This window comes from Zingiber officinale, chromosome 7B (genome assembly GCF_018446385.1).
Source record: "Zingiber officinale cultivar Zhangliang chromosome 7B, Zo_v1.1, whole genome shotgun sequence".
Taxonomy (NCBI): Eukaryota; Viridiplantae; Streptophyta; class Magnoliopsida; order Zingiberales; family Zingiberaceae; genus Zingiber; species Zingiber officinale.
The window spans coordinates 79003380-79014441 of NC_055999.1; the positions used below are offsets into that span (position 1 = coordinate 79003380).

At 45.5% G+C, this 11062-nt stretch overlaps 1 long non-coding RNA gene across 1 annotated transcript; it reads left to right on the forward strand.

Annotated features, from left to right (window-relative positions):
* The first annotated feature begins 900 nt into the window (after window positions 1-900).
* On the forward strand, window positions 901-10396 carry LOC122003852. The gene is made up of 3 exons (XR_006118121.1): window positions 901-967; window positions 1064-1151; window positions 10347-10396. It is a non-coding gene; the product is annotated as an uncharacterized LOC122003852 (long non-coding RNA).
* Window positions 10397-11062: the final 666 nt, after the last annotated feature.

The window sequence follows — 11062 nt, forward strand, 5'->3', positions numbered from 1 at the left end:
TCGGGCAGAAACGAAAGGGAGTTAGGGCATCATCTCCAGCGGTCGGCCAAGGTGTGAGGTACGGCAAAATAAAATAATCTACAATGATTTATGAGAATTTTTAGACATTTTTCTGGATTTATTTGGAGGACTTATGATAGTGTTTAAAGGGATAATGGAAATCACCATGTGAGAGGCTTATTAGGGAGTTAATTAGGTGGAGTAATTAAACCCTACCTATATAAATAAGAAGCTACAGTAACTCGAGCCCTAAAAGCCGCCTCCCTGCCTTTTTCCTCTGATATCGCCGAACTCACGCCCCTTCACCCGATTTCGTCGACCTAGCGCCGCGACGATCTCTACACCCGAGCTCACGGCGACGTTTAGCCGTCGCTCGCCGGAGCCTCTTTCCCCTTTGTCTACAACTCCTCCTCCCCTCTCCAGATCGCTGTTTCACACAAGGGATTCTCGGTTGGGTGAGGAGGTTTGGGCTTCGGCGTCGCTGGAGATTGAATCGACGAGTCCCGGGTCGTTTTTGGTTGAGGAGGTGCAAGCCAGACGGAGGTCACCGAGGTTCGTCGGATGCTCTTCGTCGTAGAGGGTAGACGGTCACTGAGGTATGTGGAATGTTGATTGTCTTAATAAGGTCTCTGTGATCTTGGATCTATGATTTGAAGCCATGAATGAGAGGTGGGACTGATTGAGGATCGTTCCTGGCAGTGACTCGCTGGGGAGGGGCTCGGCCACAACTTCCAGCAGCGGTTCTTCCTCCGGGAAGCAGTAGGTAAGGTTCTCGATCACTCCATAAGTTTAATATGTAGATTTAAGTGTTGGATTCAATGTGTACTGGGTACTGACCAGTGTGATGGCGTTGTTGGTAGCTCTGTAGGAGTTTTGATCTGTGGATTTGGGGCAGCAGGCAGCACTGGTGTGCTTGTGCCGACGATTACACCTCCTCGGCAGTGTATTCCTAGCTTCGATTCATTAGGTAAGGCATCTTTAGTATTGATTACAGATCTGTAGTGTTGATGTTGGGTTTTGGCAGTGAGCATGTGTTTATTGGGTTGATTTCGTATGTGTGTAGCCCTGTAGAGGCTCTATGGTTGATCTGTGGCAGTAGACAGTGCCACTGTACGGTGCCAGCAATATCTTCGGGCAGTGGGTCATCCAAGGTGAGTTATTGTAAGGTTAAGTGTTTGGTTTTGAATCTTTAGTGTGAATTAAGGAGGGACTTGTGATTCGATAGAACAGAAATGAGAATTATTAGAGAATAATGAAGGAACTCGGATCAAATTCGCTGGTCATGTACATTAGTATAGTTATTCAGTTTCATATGTAATTAGTTAAAATTTATACGTTGACACAGGACTCTGATCGAGGCGGGTGTCGTGACGAAGTTGACGTCGGATTCAGCCCACATTCTGAGGTGGGTACTTTTTACTTGTTTCTTTAGTTATTGTTCTTGGTGCATGAGTAGCCCAGATTAAGTAGAGTTTATCTTGACTCCACTCACTTTATTTCTTGTGCTTGATACTTTATCCACTCAATCTTCGAGATGCTCACTTTCGTATCTATACAGTCTCCCGTTGTTATTCTTGATAACTAGCAGATACTAGATGTCATGTTTACCTGTTTGATTACTGTTTATTTATGCTTAGTATTGAGCATGCGGATTCATGTAGCATACTTGATTTCCTGTTATATATTTATGATGACTGTTGCATTATTCGCATCATGTCATTGCATGCATAGCCGACGACTTTGGCTCCCTTGTGGTTGAGACGGTCGTTGGCCTGGGCCGCACGCTGGGCCACTCATGGGTAGTGGTAGCTTGGAGCGTGCCGCATGTCCTGTCATGCCCCCCACTCGCACACTCATGGGTAGTGTCTGCTGGAGTCGCAGGCAGCAGGGACCCCCGTCGCAGACGTAGCTATTCAGCTACTATGCAACTGTCCCCTCGGCCACTCGAGAGTAGTGGTAGCTGGAGTGGTGTACAATCTGTCATTGTCTCGGCCTCTCGTCCATACTGGGGTCATGGACTTGAGGGGTGGGCGGGAGTGACCATCCGTGCATACGCTACTTTTTGATATACCTGCTTATGTTGTTTTATGCTTACTTATGCAGTTCTGTTATCACATACCTGTTATATATGCTTGGACACTGATTACTATTACAGTATACTTTATATGTGATTCTAGTAGTTATGAGCAGTACTGTAGCAGTTTATGTTATCTCAGACCTTACACTGTTAGCCTAGGATATGGTTTCAGGTATGAATATATACTTTGTTTACCAAGTAGTATCTGCTATTTATCTTTCCGAGACTGTATCCTTTTGTATTCCTGTTCTTTATGATACTCATGCACTGTCTATTCTATTACCCGCTGAGTCTTTATACTCACCACCCACATTGGTAATTTCACCAGGTAGTCGCTAGATGATACCAGTACACCGGAGGAGGTTCCCGACTGCCGGTCCCATGTTGCTTCCAAGGATGGTTTTATGATTTTGGTTTTCATTTTTTTTGTGAGTTAAACCTTTGAATTTAGCATTATAATAATTGGGTTGTGGACTTGGTATTTTGTATTTGGTTGTTTTGTCGAGGAGTCAAGCCGGGCCGGCCCGCGGTGAGTTTTCGTTACCTTTTACTTGTTGTTTTTTTTTTCCGCTGTGTTTGATTTTCTAGCCGTGTGGGCTGCATATTATCTGCGTGGTTGTGATTTAATTTGCATATGTATTATCTGTTGGTGATGTATACCGGTTTCATTTGTCACTGCTACAGGGGAGGTGCTGTCCGATTTTCGTCGGACAACCTTACTCTCATGGCGTGATAATTTATTGGTATCAGAGCTACAGGTTTACGATGCCAGATTCGTACGTTTTGGATTTTCCGTGATTTTATTCCTCGAAGTGACTTTTGGGATTTGGGAGCAGGCAGAAGTGGAACACCTCCAAGTTATAGGCTGTAAGTTTTATAAGTATGAACTTATATTGTTTGTAGTACTTATTAGTGGTTTACACTAGGTATGAGATGTGGTCGATCGGTAGCCGGTTCTCGTCGTGGTCCGGGACGACCACGGAAACAACCCATTGAGGCTGAGGAACCAGAACCAGTGACTCAGGAGGTGGATTCTTCTAGGGATCCAACTGATGTTGAGACGGTTAGTCGAGGACAGACCCATCAGACTCCTAGAGATCAGGGACGTCAGCCTCAGGAGATCCCTTCAGTCATACCATCTGGTAGAAATCTAGAATTTCAGCCTCAGGGGATTCCCTCCGGGATACCATCAGCATTTCCCACTCCTATTACTACTGATTGGATGAGGGACAGAGCTCGGATGTCGTTGCTGGCGAGGTCCGTCAAGGATAGATTTACCTTATATTTGGGCGGAGCAGATCCTTGGGTTGCTCGAAGCTGGTTGAAGAATTTAGAGAGCACCTTTGGGTACATGAGTTGCACGGACGAGGAGAAAGTGGAACTGGCAGCGTATCATCTACGGGATCAGGCAATCACATGGTGGGACATGCAGAAGACGATCTTTGGAGAGCAGCGCATCACATGGACGATGTTTCGAGATGCGTTTGAGCGGCAATATTTCCCAGCGACCTTCTGTCTAGCTCGACGGTAGGAATTTCTGAGTCTCAAGCAAGGCGATCGGTCAGTGATGGAGTACAATGCTGAATTCTGTAGGTTGGCAGAATTTTTTCCTCACTTAGTGGCACAAGATTATGATCGTATGCAGCAGTTCATTCAGGGTCTTGCAGCATACATTCGGATCCGGATGTCAGGATTTCCAGGTAGTTCCTATCGGAAGGTTCTAGATCGAGCACTATTCATTGAGATGACTCAGCAGCAGGTAAATCAGGAGAAAGGACATGATAAGCAGTCGTCGCAAAAGAGAGGGAATAAAGGTCAGAGTTCTCGGGCTCCTTCCGGAGGATCTTCTCGGCCTCAGAAGACTGGGCGAACATCGGATGGAGGTTCTCGTCCCTCTCATCATGATCAGAAGAACTTTGGTGGGACCAGGTGTTTTCAGTGTGGGTCCAAGAGTCACACCAGGAACAGTTGCCCGTTGGATCATGCTATATGTTTCTACTGTAAACTTCCGGGGCATGAGAGTCGGGATTGTATTCTGAAAGCACAGTTGGAGGCTCCTAAAGTTACACCTCAGGGGGAATCATCCTCTCAGACACGTCCACAGAGGAGATCGCAGAAGACTCAGAATGCCCTACGTCAGCAAAGACCACAACCTTCTCAGGGACAGATATATCATATTCAGGGTCAGGAACCAGCGACTACACAGTATTCTGCCGCAGTATCTTCTCATCAGGCACTTCCGGTACAGCTGGAGTTTTATCCACCCCAGCCTTACTCAGCATATCGGCAGCAGCCTCAGTCTCAGTATCAACAGCCGGTTCCCTCACCTACGATGCCAGCGCAGACCACTTCAGGGATACCACAGCCGAGCTCAGAGGTGGGTCGTGTTTATGTGGTTACACGGGAGGAGGCACAGCGAGCTGAGGGATCGGTTTTTCGAGGTACTATTTCAGTTTATACATTTACCGTAGATTTATTGATAGATACTGGTAGTTCCCATTCATTCATATCTCGAGTATTTCTGGGTAAAATCGAGAGATTGCCTAGTCGTCGGACACACAGGCTGATAGTATCTCTACCATCTGGAGAGGTACTAAGTATTAGTTTGGAAGTCAAAGGATGTCCTTTAGACTTCAATGGTCAGACTATTATGGTGGATCTGCAGGTATTGGAGATGGTGGAATTTGACATTATATTGGGCATGGATTGGTTGGCCATGAACCATGCCACAGTCGATTGCAGAGCGAGAGTAGTCACATTCCGACCTCCCGGTCTACCATCGTGGACATTCATCGGAACCGGGGGTGATGGGATATCAGTCATATCAGCAATGCAAGCGAGGAGATTACTGTCGCAGGGTTGTCAAGGATATTTGTTGTCTATGGTTAAAGCTAATACGGATGCATTACCACGACTCTCGGACGTTCCTATTGTTCGAGAATTTTCAGATGTATTCCCTGACGAACTCCCCGGGTTGCCTCCTAAAAGGCAAGTCGAGTTTACGATTGAGTTGGTTCTGGGAACCGCACCGGTATCCAAGACCCCCTATCGCATGGCACCAAAGGAGTTAGAGGAGCTGAAGACTCAATTGCAGGAGCTGTTGGACAGAGGATTTATCCGTCCCAATGTTTCTCCGTGGGGAGCACCAGTACTCTTCGTTAAGAAGAAAGACGGATCACTGAGATTATGTATTGATTACCGACAGCTGAATGCGGTGACTGTCAAGAACAAATATCCATTGCCACGTATAGAGGATTTATTTGATCAGCTGAAGAACACCGGTGTATATTCAAAGATTGATTTGCGCTCAGGCTATCATCAGCTCAGGGTTGGAGATGCAGATATTCCGAAGACAGCATTTCGCACTCGGTATGGTCATTACGAGTTCTTGGTAATGCCATTTGGGCTTACCAATGCCCCAGCAGTATTCATGAATTTGATGAACAGAGTATTCCTTGAGTACTTAGATCAGTTCGTCATTGTGTTCATCGACGATATTTTGATATATTCCCGATCTGAGGAGGAACACAGACAACATCTTCGCATAGTTTTGGAGACGCTTCGGCGAGAACACCTCTATGCGAAGTTTAGTAAATGCGCATTCTGGCTACCTTCGGTAGGTTTTCTTGGGCACGTCGTTTCCAGCAGAGGTATATCAGTCGACCCGCAGAAGATTGAGCTAATCACTAGCTGGGAGCAGCCGAAGACGGTACAGGAGATACGTAGCTTTCTGGGTCTAGCTGGGTATTATCGGAGATTTGTCGAGGGCTTTTCCAGCATAGCCTTGCCATTGACACGATTGACCTCGAAGGGAGAGAAGTTTAGCTGGACAGAATCTTGTGAACAGAGCTTCCAGGAGCTCAAGCGGAGGCTCGTTATTGCACCCGTGTTAGTACTTCCTTCTGGCATGGATGGATTTGTACTTTTCACAGATGCGTCATATCAGGGACTGGGTGTCGTACTTATGGAGCATGAGCGAGTGGTGTCATATGCCTCACGTCAGCTGAAAGATCATGAGAGGAATTATCCGGTCCATGATTTGGAATTGGCAGCTATCATCTTCGCACTGAAAATCTGGCGACATCATTTATATGGGATCACCTTCGAGATTTACACAGATCATAAGAGCCTCAAGTATTTGTTTACCCAGAAGGAACTGAACCTGCGTCAGAGAAGATGGATGGAATTCTTGAAAGACTATGATTGCACGATTAACTATCACCCGGGAAAAGCCAACGTAGTGGCCGATGCGTTGAGCAGGAAATCTCGTGGAGTTTTGGCTTGTCACCGAGTGATGGTTACAGAGTTGATACAGAGCTTCTCTGAGTTGGGGTTGATGGAGCAAGCACAGACAGAGCGAAGCTTGCTAGTCACCATGGTTGCTCAGTCACCTATAGTGGAGCGTATTAAAGAGGCTCAGGCTACAGATCAGCATCTGCAGTTTTTACGTAGCAGAGTTACCTCAGGACAACAGACAAAATTTACCTGTGATGATAGTGGAATTCTTTATTTCCGCGACAGATTATGTATCCCTGAGTCACATCCTGTCCAGGAGGACATACTACGGGAAGCACATCGATCTAGATTTGCGATTCACCCAGGAAGTACTCGCATGTACAGGGATCTGAAACGATCATACTGGTGGAATGGTATGAAGAAGGATATTGCGACATTTGTGGCGCAGTGTTTAGTTTGTCAGCAGATTAAGGCAGAGCATCAGAGACCAGCTGGGTTACTGCAGAAGATAGAAATACCGGAATGGAAATGGGAGCATATCACGATGGACTTTGTGGTAGGACTACCCCGGACCCGGAAGGGTCATGATGCGATTTGGGTAATCGTTGATCGGTTAACCAAATCTGCACACTTCTTACCGATCCGTCGGATGGATTCATTGGATCGATTGGCAGAGTTATACTACAGCGAGATCACCAGATTGCATGGTATACCTCTGAGTATTATATCAGATAGAGATCCACGATTTACCTCTCGATTTTGGCGGAGTCTCCAGCAGGCCATGGGTACGGAACTCCGTTTTAGTACTGCATTTCACCCTCAGATGGATGGGCAGTCGGAGCGTACTATCCAGACATTGGAGGATCTATTGAGATCTTGTGTCATGGATTTCGGTGGTAGCTGGGAGGATCATTTGCACTTGGTGGAGTTTGCATACAATAACAGTTACCACTCAACGATTCAGATGGCACCATTCGAGGCATTATATGGTAGAGCATGTAGATCACCTACTTTATGGGACGAGGTTGGAGAATTGTCAGTCTTGGGGCCCCAGCGTATTCAGCGAGATGCAGAATTGGTTGACACCATCAGACGCAGAATGTTAGAAGCCCAGGACCGACAGAAAAGCTATGCAGATCGGAGACGGAGACCTTTAGAGTTTTCTGTGGACGATCATGTGTTCCTGCGAGTGTCTCCTACCAAGGAAGTGAGGAGGTTTGGATTAAAATGGAAGTTAGCTCCTCGTTACATCGGACCCTTTCAGATACTTGAGAGGATCGGTGAGGTAGCATATCGACTGGCGCTGCCACCTTCACTTGCCGGGGTGCATGATGTATTTCACGTATCTATGTTGAGGAAATTTGTGCCACACCCTACGCATATTTTGACAGATGTCTCGATCACCCTTCAGCCAGATGTAACATATGAGGAGGTTCTAGTGCGGATATTAGATCGCAAGGAACGCCAGCTGCGAAACAAGACAATCCGATTGGTCAAGGTTGGATGGGAGCATAATTCAGATGACGAAGCAACCTGGGAGCTGGAGGATGAGATCCGAGCCTGGTATCCACATTTGTTTAATGAAGGTATGTAAAGTAATTTCAGTTATGATAATGATCACGCATGCCGTTTGTCATTTAATGTAGTTGTGTCATAAATTTGGGGACCAAATTTTTTATTAGAGGGGGAGAATGTGAGGAACGGCAAAATAAAATAATCTATAATGATTTATGAGAATTTTTAGATATTTTTCTGGATTTATTTGGAGGACTTATGACAGTGTTTAAAGGGATAATGGAAATCACCATTTGAGAGGCTTATTAGGGAGTTAATTAGGTGGAGTAATTAAACCCTACCTATATAAATAAGAAGCTACAGTAACTCGAGCCCTAAAAGCCGCCTCCCTGCCTTTTTCCTCTGATATCGCCGAACTCACTCCCCTTCACCCGATTTCGTCGACCTAGCGCCACGACGATCTCTGCACGCGGGCTCACGGCGACGTTTAGCCGTCGCTCGCCGGAGCCTCTTTCCCCTTTGTCTACAACTCCTCCTCCCCTCTCCAGATCGCTGTTTCACACAAGGGATTCTCGGTTGGGTGAGGAGGTTTGGGCTTCGGCGTCGCTGGAGATTGAATCGACGAGTCCCGGGTCGTTTTTGGTTGAGGAGGTGCAAGCCAGACGGAGGTCACCGAGGTTCGTCGGATGCTCTTCGTCGTTGAGGGTAGACGGTCACCGAGATATGTGGAATGTTGATTGTCTTGATAAGGTCTCTATGATCTTGGATCTGTGATTTGAAGCCATGAATGAGAGGTGGGACTGATTGAGGATCGTTCCTGGCAGTGACTCGCTGGGGAGGGGCTCGGCCACAACTTCCAGCAGCGGTTCTTCCTCCGGGAAGCAGTAGGTAAGGTTCTCGATCACTCTATAAGTTTAATCTGTAGATTTAAGTATTGGATTCAATGTGTACTGGGTACTGACCAGTGTGATGGTGTTGTTGGTAGCTCTGTAGGAGTTTCGATCTGTGGATTTGGGGCGGCAGGCAGCACTGGTGTGCTTGTGCCGACGATTACACCTCCTCTGCAGTGTATTCCCGGCTTCGATTCATTAGGTAAGGCATCTTTAGTATTGATTACAGATCTGTAGTGTTGATGTTGGGTTTTGGCAGTGAACATTTGTTTATTGGGTTGATTTCGTATGTGTGTAGCCCTGTAGAGGCTCTATGGTTGATCTGTGGCAGTAGACAATGCCACTGTACGGTGCCAGCAATATCTTTGGGCAATGGGTCATCCAAGGTGAGTTATTGTAAGGTTAAGTGTTTGGTTTTGAATCTTTAGTGTGAATTAAGGAGGGACTTGTGATTCGATAGAACGGTAATGAGAATTATTAGAGAATAATGAAGGAACTCGGATCAAATTCGCTGGTCATGTACATTAGTATAGTTATTCAGTTTCATATGTAATTAGTTAAAATTTATACGTTGACACAAGACTCTGATCGAGGCGGGTGTCTTGACGAAGTTGACGTCGGATTCAGCCTACATTTAGAGGTGGGTACTTTTTACTTGTTTCTTTAGTTATTGTTCTTGGTGCATGAGTAGCCCAGATTAAGTAGAGTTTATCTTGACTCCACTCACTTTATTTCTTGTGCTTGATACTTTATCCACTCAATCTTCGAGATGCTCACTTTCGTATCTATACAGTCTCCCGTTGTTATTCTTGATAACTAGCAGATACTAGATGTCATGTTTACCTGTTTGATTACTGTTTATTTATACTTAGTATTGAGAATGCGGATTCATGTAGCATACCTGATTTCCTGTTATATATTTATGATGACTGTTGCATTATTCGCATCATGTCATTGCATGCATAGCCGACGACTTTGGCTCCCTTGTGGTTGAGACGGTCGTTGGCCTGGGCCACTCATGGGTAGTGGTAGCTTGGAGCATGCCGCATGTCCTGTCATGCCCCCCACTCGCACACTCATGGGTAGTGTCTGCTGGAGTCGCAGGCAGCAGGGACCCCCGTCGCAGACGTAGCTATTCAGCTACTATGCAACTGTCCCCTCGGCCACTCGAGAGTAGTGGTAGCTGGAGTGGTGTACAGTCTGTCATTGTCCCGGCCTCTCGTCCATACTGGGGTCATGGACTTGAGTGGTGGGCGGGAGTGACCATCCGTGCATACGCTACTTTTTGATATACCTGCTTATGTTGTTTTATGCTTACTTATGCAGTTCTGTTATCACATACCTGTTATATATGCTTGGACACTGATTACTATTACAGTATACTTTATATGTGATTCTGGTAGTTATGAGCAGTACTGTAGCAGTTTATGTTATCTCAGACCTTACACTGTTAGCCTAGGATATGGTTTTAGGTATGGATATATACTTTGTTTACCCAGTAGTATCTGCTATTTATCTTTCCGAGACTGTATCCTTTTGTATTCCTGTTCTTTATGATACTCATGCACTGTCTATTCTATTACCTGCTGAGTCTTTATACTCACCACCCACATTGGTAATTTCACCAGGTAGTCGATAGATGATACCAGTACACCGGAGGAGGTTCCCGACTGCCGGTCCCACGTCGCTTCCGAGGACGGTTTTATGATTTTGGTTTTCATTTTTTTTTGTGAGTTAAACCTTTGAATTTAGCATTGTAATAATTGGGCTGTGGACTTGTTATTTTGTATTTGGTTGATTTGTCGAGGAGTCAAGCCGGGCCGGCCCGCGGTGAGTTTTCGTTACCTTTTACTTGTTGTTTTTTTGTTTTCCGCTGTGTTTGATTTTCCAGCCGTGTGGGCTGCATATTATCTGCGTGGTTGTGATTTAATTTGCATATGTATTATCTGTTGGTGATGTATACCGGTTTCATTTGTCACTGCTACAGGGGAGGTGCTGTCCGATTTTCGTCGGACAACCTTACTCTCGGGGCGTGACACAAGGTCCTAGAAGCCCTTTTTGTTCGGTTGTGAGTCCAAGAAGCAAGGTAAGTGCTTCTCACCTGCAGTAGGAGTAGTTTCGGACCTTTGTTCTTCTTGAATTCAAAGTATGAGAAGCGCTTATAGTGCAGATTTCAATTAAGCTTATAGTGCAGATTTTAATTAAGCTTATAGGTGCAGATTTTAATTAAGCCTATAGTGCAGATTTTAATTAAGTTTATAGGTGCAGATTTTTACTTAAGCTTATAGAGCAGATTTTAATTAAACTTATAGTGCAGATTTTAATTAAGCTCATATGCAGATTT